Below are 12,074 nucleotides of genomic sequence, written 5' to 3'. Positions count from 1 at the left end.
ACTCTACCCTTCGAACTGCTAGCAGTACAGACCACAGTACACATTGCCATCCGAATGCTCACAAAGAATCCAAACAGCAGCACCCTACCTCTGATTACACGCGCTTCAAATCGCCTCCAAGAATTAACCGGTTCAACGCTTCCTGCTGTCGGTTCACTCGTGAGGCAGAGCAATCGCTTGTGGCACGCACGAAAACCGACGATAGTGTGGGATGTGAAAAGAAGCATACGCGCTGGAGACCCACCGGAAAAAGTTCGTCCAGTTGTTCGACAATTACTGGAGACCCGCTTCCATAGTTCAACCATCGTCTACACGGACGGCTCCAAGTGTGAAGACACGGTAGGAGCTGCATTCTTCTACGAAGGGCTATCTAGGACCTACAGTCTTCCGAACGAATGTAGTGTTTTCTCTGCGGAGGCCTACGCTATTAAAATGAACGCCACCATCCCTAATGTTCAAAATGAGTTGGTTATTCTCACGGACTCCGCAAGCTGGACACGCCGGCATCAGGGGAAACTCTGAAGCTGACCGACTAGCCAATGAGGCTAGAAGACAACCAGCCATCGACGTACCGATTCTAAGCGAGGATGCGAGGAGGCTCTGTCATACGACACTGTCGCCGAAGACCGTCACGAATGTATGTATTTTAGTTTTTCTCAAAATAAGAGCTGCTGATGGTGTGCTTGTGTGAATTCTGAAAATAGCAAGCAATGATGTCCTAGTAATACTATTTCTGATCAGAAATGGTTTGATGTACACCAAATTGAGGAATTACAACGAAATCACACATGTCATATGATAGCTATTTTGATAATTTTCTTTTAGCTCGAATGTTTTTCTACCGCTCGTGTTGTGTGAGAGAGACGACGGTAGAGCATGAGTGTTCGAATACAAACAGACTGTCGCGCACGACAACGAAGCGAGTGTAGTAAAAACGTCAACTGTTTCAACCCCTGCTCTGGACAACACGGAAGAAAGAACAACACGAATGCTTAATTTCCTACATGAAACGGATTTGTACAAAAAACTCTAGAATAACAAATTACAATAACTTTAGAATAACAAATTGCACAGGTGAAAGAAATATTAAGCAACACGAACTAGAAGACTAGAATAACAAATTAAAAGAACTGTAGAATAACAAATTACACAGGTAAAGATGGTAGAAAGATGAAGAAATTCGTGAAGAAAAGCGAAGTAGGAGAGCCCAACGAACAATTTTGACTGCAGAATATCTTATACAGCCAAAAATTGGCTTATACAGCTAATTTTTGCCTTTATAAGCTAGTCTGCAGCTTAAATTGTTTGTTGGGAGTAGTATGAAGTGAAGCGAAGGAGAAAAGTAATTGTTTGGAAGCAAAGAAGAAAAGAAGAGAGAAGCAACTGAATAGTAGCACTTACACTAACAAAAACACTTGCACACCATACACAATACACCAAACATCAAATCGAACGGACATGAATGCATCGCGGAGATGTAAAATGTCCTTAATAAACAAGCAAACTTTAGAAAATATTGGAATCCCTTCAGAAAATATTGAATCACTTCTGAAAATGTTTAATCACTTTGGGGAGCACACAATCATTTCAAAAAAGTTCGAAATCTCTTCTGATTCTTATCACTAAACCATATTCGTACTGAATTGTGACACATCGAAAAAGGTCTCGATTTTGGCAACATAGTCAACTCAATGCCCCCTAACTCGATATCGAGTTATAGAAACGTAGTTAAAATTAATATCATAGCCAGGCATGAAAAATCATTTGCATTCATTTCGTGCATTCATTTACATTCATTTGCCCCTAACTTTTTTCATCAACAGAATTCCGCAAAATAAAGTATGGAGTTTTTGTAGGTTTTATTATTAGCTACAACTTTTCTAAAAAACTTAAATCCGTATCTCTTATGCATGACGAACCAGAGCAAACAGAATCCACTACTGTTTTTCAGTGAATGTAATTTACATTCACTGAAAAACGGTAACGAGTTCTGCCTGCTCTATATCGTGATACATAAGAGATACAGATTTGCAATGTGAGCAAAAGTTGCAGCTTATAACAAAACCTACTAAAGCTCTACATATCATTTTGCGGAATGGTGTTGATGAAAAAAGTTAGAGGCAAATAAATGTAAATGAATGCATGAAATGAATGTCAATGATTTTCCATGCCTGATCATAGCATACTGCGATAGCGAATTTGCATGGGATCGTTATTCTATAACTCTATGGTCCCTTCAATATCGAGTTATAGAGAGTTCAGAATCACTTCAGAAAATACTGAATAACTTGAGAAAGATTAGGACCACTTTGGAAAGTACTGGACCATATCTAAAAAGGTTAGCACTGAACTTCTATAAAAAAAAATTAAATCACTTCGGAAAAAATTGGAAAAACTGGATCCTTGAATTCAGCTCATGAAATATATAATAATTTTGAAAAAGCTTCAGTTCAGTTGGGAAAATGTTCAATCGCTCACTTCCGAAAGTGTTAAATTTTCTGGACTGATTTAACACTTTCGGAAGTAATACCACGAGCTCTTGGGAACGTCTGAAACAAAAACCTGTTATAAACGTAACATCTGCAGGGTGTTCAGTTCCTTAGTTCAAATAATTTAAGGGCGATAGAAGATCATATTTGAAGTAAAAAAAATGTTCTACGCATATGATCAAATCTCAAAGATTACTGAGTTATTGAACTTTTTCGGTTTTGGTCTATGCTTGCCATAAATTGGCTCTAACTATGCCATTTAGCACAACACTCTTGCCTCCATTGGACAGCTTGGTAAATTTCCTACTTAATAATGTTATTTCTACGTTAACTAAGCTGCATATAAGATACATAAGAAAGTGAAAATTAGGGTGCATGGAAAAAGTTGACGGGACTTTTGGAAATTAATCATAATTTGAAGAAGTAAGGCTAAAGGGACTTTGTAAATGTTCAAGGAACATTAGAGAAATTTTCCGCCCCTCGGGATTTCGTTGTGTGGCAAATGCCACCTTCGTCACCTGTAGAGTACGGTGCAGCTCATCATGCAGCATCGATAAAGTGCAAATGTTTTGCAACGTACCATATAAACTACACTATACACTATTTTTACACTATCGTTATTTTAAGCAGATTTATATTTTAAGAGCGCAGGTCAATATTGGATGCGACTACTTAGCTCAAATTTTAGGAACACAGCACTGAATCGATTAGCTTGTTTAGAATTAATATCCATTCGCTATTAACAGTGTTATACTACTGACCACTTTTCGTAACGCGGTCGATTTCGTTTTTTTTAATTGCAACCCCAATATGTTGCCGAAAGACGTAATGCACAATTCTGTATTTATTTTCAGTAAAATTTTGTAAGTGAAAGCGAACGTCTCACGATCGGAACAGTTTAGCGACTATTATCTCCAATTGATTCTCGGTACATATGTTATCTACCGATTAATCAAAAAATAAAGACTAAATATTTCTTTATTTTAAAGATTTCGTGCGTGTACGCACGTCCATCATTTTGCATAAGAAAATGGGGCGTTTCTGTGGTGGGAAAAAAGTGATTTCCCTATCACAGATTTCAGTACTTAGCACTGAAAAAACCAGACTCGGTGCAAAAAATACATTCTAAGACCCTCTCCTAACAGAATTTCCCGCCGTTATTATAAAAGGAGTGGAGTATGTTTTGCTCAATCGGTAGATGTACCAAGAGTTGATTGAAGAATTACAAAACTTCACTAAAATAGGTGCAGAATTGTGCACCCCATTCATTGTCTTTCCTAGCGTCCTGAAGAAAGCCCTGCCCTAATATTTTCTTCTAAAGACAATTATCGCCAGGGGCCTGGCTGGCGGCCATGTTTTTGAAGCTTTCATCTGCTCTTGTCTTTCTGCTTAAAACACTATTTTGCGTCTCTTTCCTTCATGTATACGTCAGGCGGGCCGTATTTAAATAAGGCCCGTGATTTTGCCTACTGTCAAACGTATAGGATTGATATGGGGTTGTCAGTCCCCTGATTATCGTTGGTGACATTGTAGAAAGAAGTTAGGTTGACGGGAGAGGGAAGGCAAAGGAAAATTTCCACTCCTTGATTACACAAGCAGGTAGCATTTAGGGTTGATGTCCCTAATGTCGGCCTAAGTGTTACAAATATTGGAAGTACGCTTACATTCCAAATAAATGCATTAATGATCATTTTTTCAGTAGTAACGAATATTAGCTATTCGTTCTGAAATTTTTATCGATGGACCCAACCCGTTGGCCAATATTAGGGCCATTTCCCTTATGTAACACACATAAATCAAAATAAACTCAATGTGTCTCCATTTGCGTGAGAGTTGGTCTTATCTAAACAGCCGTGCCTTTCAGGACTATGGCCTGGAATGTAGACAACACTGTTAATTAACATACAAGTCAAATTACTAGACGACAACAAAGCAGACAGAAGTTTCTGAAAACACAAGAATTACAAAAACAAATACTTGAAGGTTTCGGCATCGACTGAAATGTTCTGCATTGAAATGCTGCACGCATGGTTAGCTTTTCTAAGCTCAAAATTCTAACGTTCATAAAGCAGAAGAAAAATTCCGTCAAAAGAATCAAAAACCATTACATCCTACCATTACTGCATGCAAGTCATCATTGTTCAATTTCATTGAATGTGTTGTCACAGTATCGATAATAATGACACAAAGAAAAACATAGCGTTGCTTTCTAAGTGGTTTTTCGGGCTGGAATTCGGGCTTCAAATGTGCAAAGAATGTCGTTGCTGTCCCACTCTCTTTCAGTTCAGTTCAGTATTGGTGGTTTCCTGTCGTTGTCCCAATCATGCTACAAACTCACTGTGCTAGCTAGCCGCCTCAACAAACCGAATTATAAAGCAGCTTGCTCATCATGATGAGAAAGAAAGAACAGGGCAAACTGAAACATCGTAGCAATAAAATCTAAGTGGCACTCCATCATTGTGTGGGCTCGGAGGTGACTTCAAATGACTAGGAGACGAGTTAGACTGGTTTGGAGAAATAGAAACTAATATCTAAAAACAAGGTCATACTCAGATCTACGGAAAAGGTATTTAAATTCATTCGGAGAAGTCACATGTTTGTTTTCATAATGTGAAGATTCTGAAATTGGTTTTTTGTGGCGTGATGCGAAAATTAGCAAAACAATTTCAAGATTTGGCGAATATGATCGAAACCGTTCCAAAAGATTAAACCTGTCCATCTAGCTTCTTTATCATTATGAACTTTTATGTCAGACTAGTGTTTCCTACCCGGGACATCCCAACGACTCCAATTCCGGGGAATCTGACTCAGTTTCCCGTGAAGCAGCTAAATTAAAAAAAGGCATTTTGTAAAAAAAAATAGATCACAACTCTCGAGACACCGTATTTTCAGGAGAAGTCTGCCGCGGAAAATTGGAAAAAAGTGTCGTTGAGAAGTTACATAAGAGCAATATCCACAGAAGTAAACAGAAGTAGAAATTTTTGGACTAAATTGGAAAAAGTTTCTGAGAGAAAAAACACAGTAGACTCTGCCCGCGAACATATTTTGTTTTATTGTGCAAAGTCAAAACATTCATTCATTTTCGCGTGAGGATAGTGTAAATTAAGATCTATCACCTTTAAACAACTTTTTTGAGTGGTGTTGTAATAAACGGGAAAACTCTGGGACAAAAATTTGTTTCGAGTAGCTTTGTTGCTGGGGCGGTTTTTCTTTTCGCTTGTTTTTGGTGCTTTGCCTCCCTCCCAAGAAGAGTTGGTTTTACCGGGTCTTTTTCCGTTTCTTGGTGCTGGCGTTCTACCTTCCGGAGGATGCACGCGAAGAGGTGTTGGGCAAACATTTTGTGCTAATGAAAAACTGCGTATGATTCAAAATGTTGTGTTCGGTTGTAAAAAAAAACGCGGATGAGTGACATTTACGTATATCTGACATAAAATTTACTCATTTCTGTGACATACATTTTTGCGAATTAATGTGAACGGGATTCAAATATCAGTCAGATTCATTTGCCGTGTATGTCCACAATCTTTTCATCTTGAAAAATTTTTCTCGTTCCAGACTAATGAGATTTTTTTTGACTGCTTTCTATAAAAGTTTTGTAGGTCCCAAAGTTGTGAAAATATAAAGTGTTACATAAGTTTCTATATGCGAGGACTTAAAATTGATTGTCTAAAAAATCTCAACATTTGTCTAAATCCCAGACTTTGAATATTTTTATCTGTGCCGCAATGTTTCGTTCTAATCACCAATTTGTGATCACCGTAGTTGTAGTCAGAGTTGCGACCTATCACAATCACGATCGCCAAACAGCTGATAGTAGTAACGCTTTGTACATTCCTATCAATGTGCTCGTCGAAGCTCTTTCCATGACCATCCATCAAGTTGACGAAAGAAGTAAAAAGCAACTGGTGAATGTCATCTTTTGTTGTGATCCATCACCGATCTGGTTATTCCCGACAATCACGACACTCATCTGTGCTCGTTTTGAAGCAGTTGCTGCTTTGCTTGTTTATGTGAGTGTGTTGGCGAGTGAGCCCAATAGCTTCCGTTTCATGTTGCCTTCTTTGTTTGTAACTCACACAGTCGCGCCTGCCGAGACGAACTTGGAATGCGTAGGCATTGTTTTTATTTTCTTCTGTCGTTTCGCTTTTTTTTCATGATCGTACTGCTGAAGTCTTCACTGTTTTCGTTGTTCTTTTCATCAACAGCAGTGAGTGTAACGTTTTGCTTGTGAGCAGCGACCATTACTGGTGATTGTTGTTTGCCATGGCTCTAACTCTCACTGCGTGACAAAAAGATCTGTCAGCGATAGTCGGTTGATGCGAAGACGAGTGTCACGTGAGTGTCATGATATTTTGCATCACTGGTTGTAGTTTTAAGATAAAGCTTAGAGCGAAAGAGATTTTAGGTGGCGTAAAATAAAAATAAAATTTGCATCATCCATAATTATGGTGACCAGCAAATCCCGATTCGTAGCTTCTCGGGTATTTTCCCGGAGTTTTGGTGATTTTCCCGGTTGTTTTGAGCCAGACAAATGTCTGTCTTCTAGATTATAACTCATATAACCGACTGATCTCTTCGGCTCAATCGCATCTGGTTATAGCTTAATTTAAATGTAGACACATAACATATATGGAACTTCATGTAAAAGAACTTACTAAGAGTTGACCCCTTTTTTGTGTTGCCTCAGTGGTATAGCCGTATAGCTGGTATAGTTGGCCATCGATCCTTAAAAAATCATTTCATCGACACTGAGCGGACCTATGTAAACGTAAACAATGGCTTCTTTCGTAAATGTCTCGTAGTTCAAACTCAGTCCATGTAAGCCACCAATTCTATCCGATAGGGGGACTCTTTCTCTACATAATAATTGTGGTGCACTCAAAAATATTGCTAAACGGAGGTAGATTAAAATTTAATCATTTTATGGTTAAGCAATGTTTAGACATTGATCCGATTAAAATTTTCTTTAAAATTGTACTAAGTCCAAATATTGGGCTGGGATTCATTCAGTGTGTTCAGAGATGGAATTCTTCTTGGTAAACTCACACAACGCTGAAGTTTGCGACCGATGAGACTCAAAGCGGACACCTTCGTGGCTACTTCTTTCGACCGATAATTACAACTCGAGGTACTTTCGGATTACGCGGAATTCGTATGCCTTAGGTTAACAAGCGATATCGTCTGCTTCATACAAGTGCTATATTTCAACTAACTCTGGAAAATACAATTCGGTTCGTGGGTTCGGCTATATCTTTCATTGTAGTAGTATGTGAGAAAAGGTTTCTATGGATCAAAGAACGCAAAAGATCGACTTCCTATTATAGGGTTCAATAATAAATGCGCCTACTCACAATTATTAGGTGTTATCGGGAAACTGTTATACAACTTGAATTCTAGTTCAACAAAATTAAGAAAGGTGTGTTCATATTGAATAGTAATTAATTCTGCTCCAAACACAGTGTATACCGTTAATTTAGAATTTGGAAGTTTATTTGTTGCAAAACATCATAACCCCCTCGGTCACCCGCAGTTAATACCTTCAACTAAAGTATTCCTTTTAATTTATGGTTATTGTTTGCATTTTGCGCAGAAGAAGTGATTCTTTCGGTGATTTGGCTTCCATCGTTAATACACCAGCATCCAACGGTTGGGTAGTAAGCGGAAGAAAAATCACTTGTGGGTTGAACACCAGCGTTGCATTGCCCACATGCTGCGCAACCCGAGTGGTGGACTAGAAACAGTCGAATACGAATCGGCCCCAAGGTCAAGGTGGATCAGTTGCTAGAGAGGATTGGCCAATGCCTAAGCGTTTAGGATCGGAATATTAGTGCACTACGCTGGTGTCATCAAGAAGGAACTATTTTCCACAGGTTGCTTCGTAGTCTACCAAGGTCACTATGGTGATGTTGGATTGCAACTGACCCACACCATCCTGCCGGAAGATACCTATACCGAAAGACAATGCATCTACGTCACCACGGAAGGCCGCACTAAGAAAACCCTTGTTGCAGTGACTCTCCCAGGTCTGGCCCGCGAAGTGTGGAAGATCCTGCGTACCATGTCGGATAGCTGCTATCAATGTCCTTTATATAAGGTCCGGCCCAAGGAGCTCGCATGTATTAGTGAAATGATGAAACTTGTGGTAATATTAGTGTCGCATGGCAATGTTTATATTTCGCATAGAAAGACATCAAAGTAGTGACGTCAATTTCTCTGTTTATATTCTGTTTCCCTACCGAAACTGATCAAAATTTTGTTTTTACTATAGTTTTGTCTCAATTTCAATTGTGTTTGATTAGCAATGGTTCGATGTGCAGTGAAAAAATATTCCGTAAAAAGTTACGGTATTACCAAATGATTCAAATTGCACGATGAGGGATGAAGTTCGAAGAAAAAAGTGGTTGTTGTTTTGTGGTTTGAACAATCAGAGCAATGAATCACTATTAATTTGCTCCAATCATTTTGCAAAAGGCGATTATAACAATATGCATGATCCGGACATAAAACGACGCAACCTTAAACGAGATGGTAAGTAAATTCTTCGTGTCTTCTTGAAAAGCAAACAATAATTATGGTCTGCACATTTTAAGCTGTTCCATTGATCCGGAATCCAGCTCCCGATTCAGAAAATGTATCAGACCGTTTGGAAGTGGTAAACCAAATGTTGGAATAGTACGAAAAGGAAGCCGTAGAATGTAGCAAAATACCACATTGCATGGAGGAAATTCTCAAGCGGAATCCAGTGATTCGTGGTTTGAGTGATTTGAGCATCTCCGAAAGAACTGAGCATTCCATCCAAGATCCATCGAACGAAATCCGAAACGATGGCAGCAAGGAATCAGACTTCTTCGAGCTGACGACATTCCATCCCCATCTTCAAAGTTCTCTTTTGCATGACGATCAAGATTCCGATCCGGAGTTAAACATTAATTTGCTTTGTGATGTTATCACATGCTTTTGACTAAAGGAAAACGTATTTTTGCATTTCATAACATCGCAAATCTTTCTGGGATGGAAAGAGTTAAGCAATGAGAAGCTTATTGGTCGGTTTAATTTAACGTTAATACCAAATAAACGTTTTTAATTAATGATTTACATTAATTTCCATACACATTCTAGACATGTTGTCATAGTTTGACGTCACCAATCAGTTGATCGTTGATGTTTACATTTTTTGAGTTACTAACTCAAACAAGCAGCGCTCTGGGCCGGACCTTATATTAAAGTCATTGAGCTGCTATGCCTTACGACTTTGATGAACTGCGCTCCCGATTGGAGAACATCAAATTTAAGAAAAAGATAGAGGTCAAGCAGATCGTGAAATATTGTTGTATTAGTGAAACAAAAAATCAACGTAAACGAAATTAGTGACGAGCCGGCGCCGGTGGTGTAGTGGTAAGCGTGACTGATTTCTAACTAACACCCCAATGGGTCTGGGTTCAATCCCAGCCGAGGTCGGTGGGATTTTTCTAAGGCATAAAATCTCTGGTCACGTCTTCCTTCGGAAGGGAAGTAAACCCATTGGTCCCGGCCCATGTGTGTTGTATGGGTGCGATATCCTGCGCAGGTGTGGAAGCTGCCTTCCTGCACATTCGATTGCCATCAATGGATGGTGATTGGCACTAGATTGCGGAACAGAGAGCGACGTTAAATAGAGGAAAGAAAAAAAAAATAAATTAGTGACGTCACTAATTGCTTGTATCGTACAGTGGTTCCACTCATACCACTTAACCGATTGCTTCACCTCGGTAATCCAGCATTTTGATCGATTTTCACCTGATGCACAATGGCCAAACGGAAGAAAGACGTCTTCCTGCCATGATACAAACGGCTTCCCCACTAACAATTATACAACCTTAAGCTATATTCATTCAAATGCTATACGATACGAGAGGTAGCCTTTACACAACCTCTATACAGAGCTTTTTGACGTTTAATCGGCGCACACTACTGTACCATTTAAAGCGAACGAGTGCGAGCAAGAGGGAAACAGATTAGTGGGAAAACAAACCGTCCATTCATCCAAGTGTGCTAGATAGAGAAAGACTATTAAAAGTCAAAAAGGTCTATTCGCACCAGCGTTGCCAGATATACCGATTTATCGGTATTTATACCGATTTCCGAACTAGATACCGATATACAGATAAGGTTCCTAGAATACCGATTTTTAAGATTTTATACCGATTTATACCGATTTTTTTTAATTAATCAAACTTCTTATTGACTGCCCCCGCTCGAATTTCGGAGAAACTTTTGTGAGAGACTTGTATATTTTTGAATACCTCATATTTTTGAACCTTCTAAAAAATCATCTCTCAACATGCCTCATGCTTGATACTCTTTTAACTAATGTTTGCATTTCATCCTTTTGATTGGCTACCCATCAATCGAAAAATAGTCGATGGCTCTTTCCGGTAATTCCTAGGGAATCGAGAAATACTTTTTAAACATTATTTAACTTCCGGAAGTTTTTATTCATTTTTAAACTTCCTGAAGTTTCATCCAACTTTCGCTGGAATTTTCTTCCACCTTACCTTGGAAGCTTCTTCAGCCATCACTCTCCCACCATTTTTTTCAACTTTTCTGGAACTTCAAGGATGCTATCAGATTTTTATTGCGAATCCACACAAGCTGCAGGAACATTTAAGAAGTTTTGAAACTTCAGAAAAGTTCAGACTTTTGTATAAGTTTCGATAAATTTAAGACAGTTTCAAAAACTTCTGTTACAATTCGAAAACCCGGAAATTTTAGAATAGTCCAGCGAACGCCAGTGAACTTAAGGAAACATCATACATATTTGAAAACTTCACAAGTCCAAAGAACTTCAGGGAAATTTAATGGTTTTCAGGAACTTTAGTTAAGCTCAGAGAACATCAGGGCATAACATTTAATAACGGCACAAAAGCATTTGTAAACAAACTTTCTAAGGCCCTTTACACGCGAACCAAAGTACGCCCACGCATACCAACAACATCATTGGCTAGGGGAAACTATCACGTTTCCGAAAGTGGTATTGGTTTGCGTGGGCGTAATCTGGTTCGCTTGTAAAGGTCTTTAGAAAGTTTGTTTACAAATGCTTTTGTGCCGTTGTCAAATGTTATGCCTGAGATAAATTAATTTCAATGAAATCGCTGAAATTATAAAGGAGTTCCATGCAAATTTAGGAAACGTAAGGGAAGTTACATGAACATTAGAACATTGCGAGAACATGTTATGGGAAGTTCTATGCTTTTTTGATGGCAGTATCAATAGCTTTTAAAAATTAAAAAAAAAATCGGAAAGATCAGAGAACTTCAATGCTGATGTTACAATAAATTCAAGAAATTTGTCAGAGCACTTAAGAGATTTCGTAATCTTCAAGAACGTCCAGAGACCTTCAAAGATGATTAGAGATATTCCGGTAGTCTCAGTCCCTAATTTCAGGAAAATTACAAGAACTTTTAAGGAATTTTGAGGAATTATGGAATATTCCTAAGTGCATTTCAGGAATGTTCCGAAAACTTGAGGGAAATTGCAGAGTCTTCAGGGATGTTTAATGAATTATGTACTTGTTTCTTTCGACTGTTCCGTAAGCGCTCTGGCTTC

The 12,074-nt window shown here is 38.6% G+C and overlaps 1 protein-coding gene across 3 annotated transcripts in view; it reads left to right on the top strand.

Moving 5' to 3' along the window:
• The window catches only part of LOC135708797 (neuropeptide SIFamide receptor-like), a 147,716-nt gene that overhangs the window by 26,161 nt on the left and 109,481 nt on the right, over nucleotides 1–12,074 (top strand). The window lies entirely within an intron of this gene.

Source organism: Ochlerotatus camptorhynchus, unplaced genomic scaffold (genome assembly GCF_037179485.1).
Source record: "Ochlerotatus camptorhynchus isolate MF236.1 unplaced genomic scaffold, CSIRO-AGI_Acam_v1.1 ptg000335l, whole genome shotgun sequence".
In the NCBI taxonomy this organism is placed as follows: Eukaryota; Metazoa; Arthropoda; class Insecta; order Diptera; family Culicidae; genus Ochlerotatus; species Ochlerotatus camptorhynchus.
Note: the sequence above shows the minus strand (reverse complement) of the source record. Positions and strands in the feature narration are given on the sequence as shown.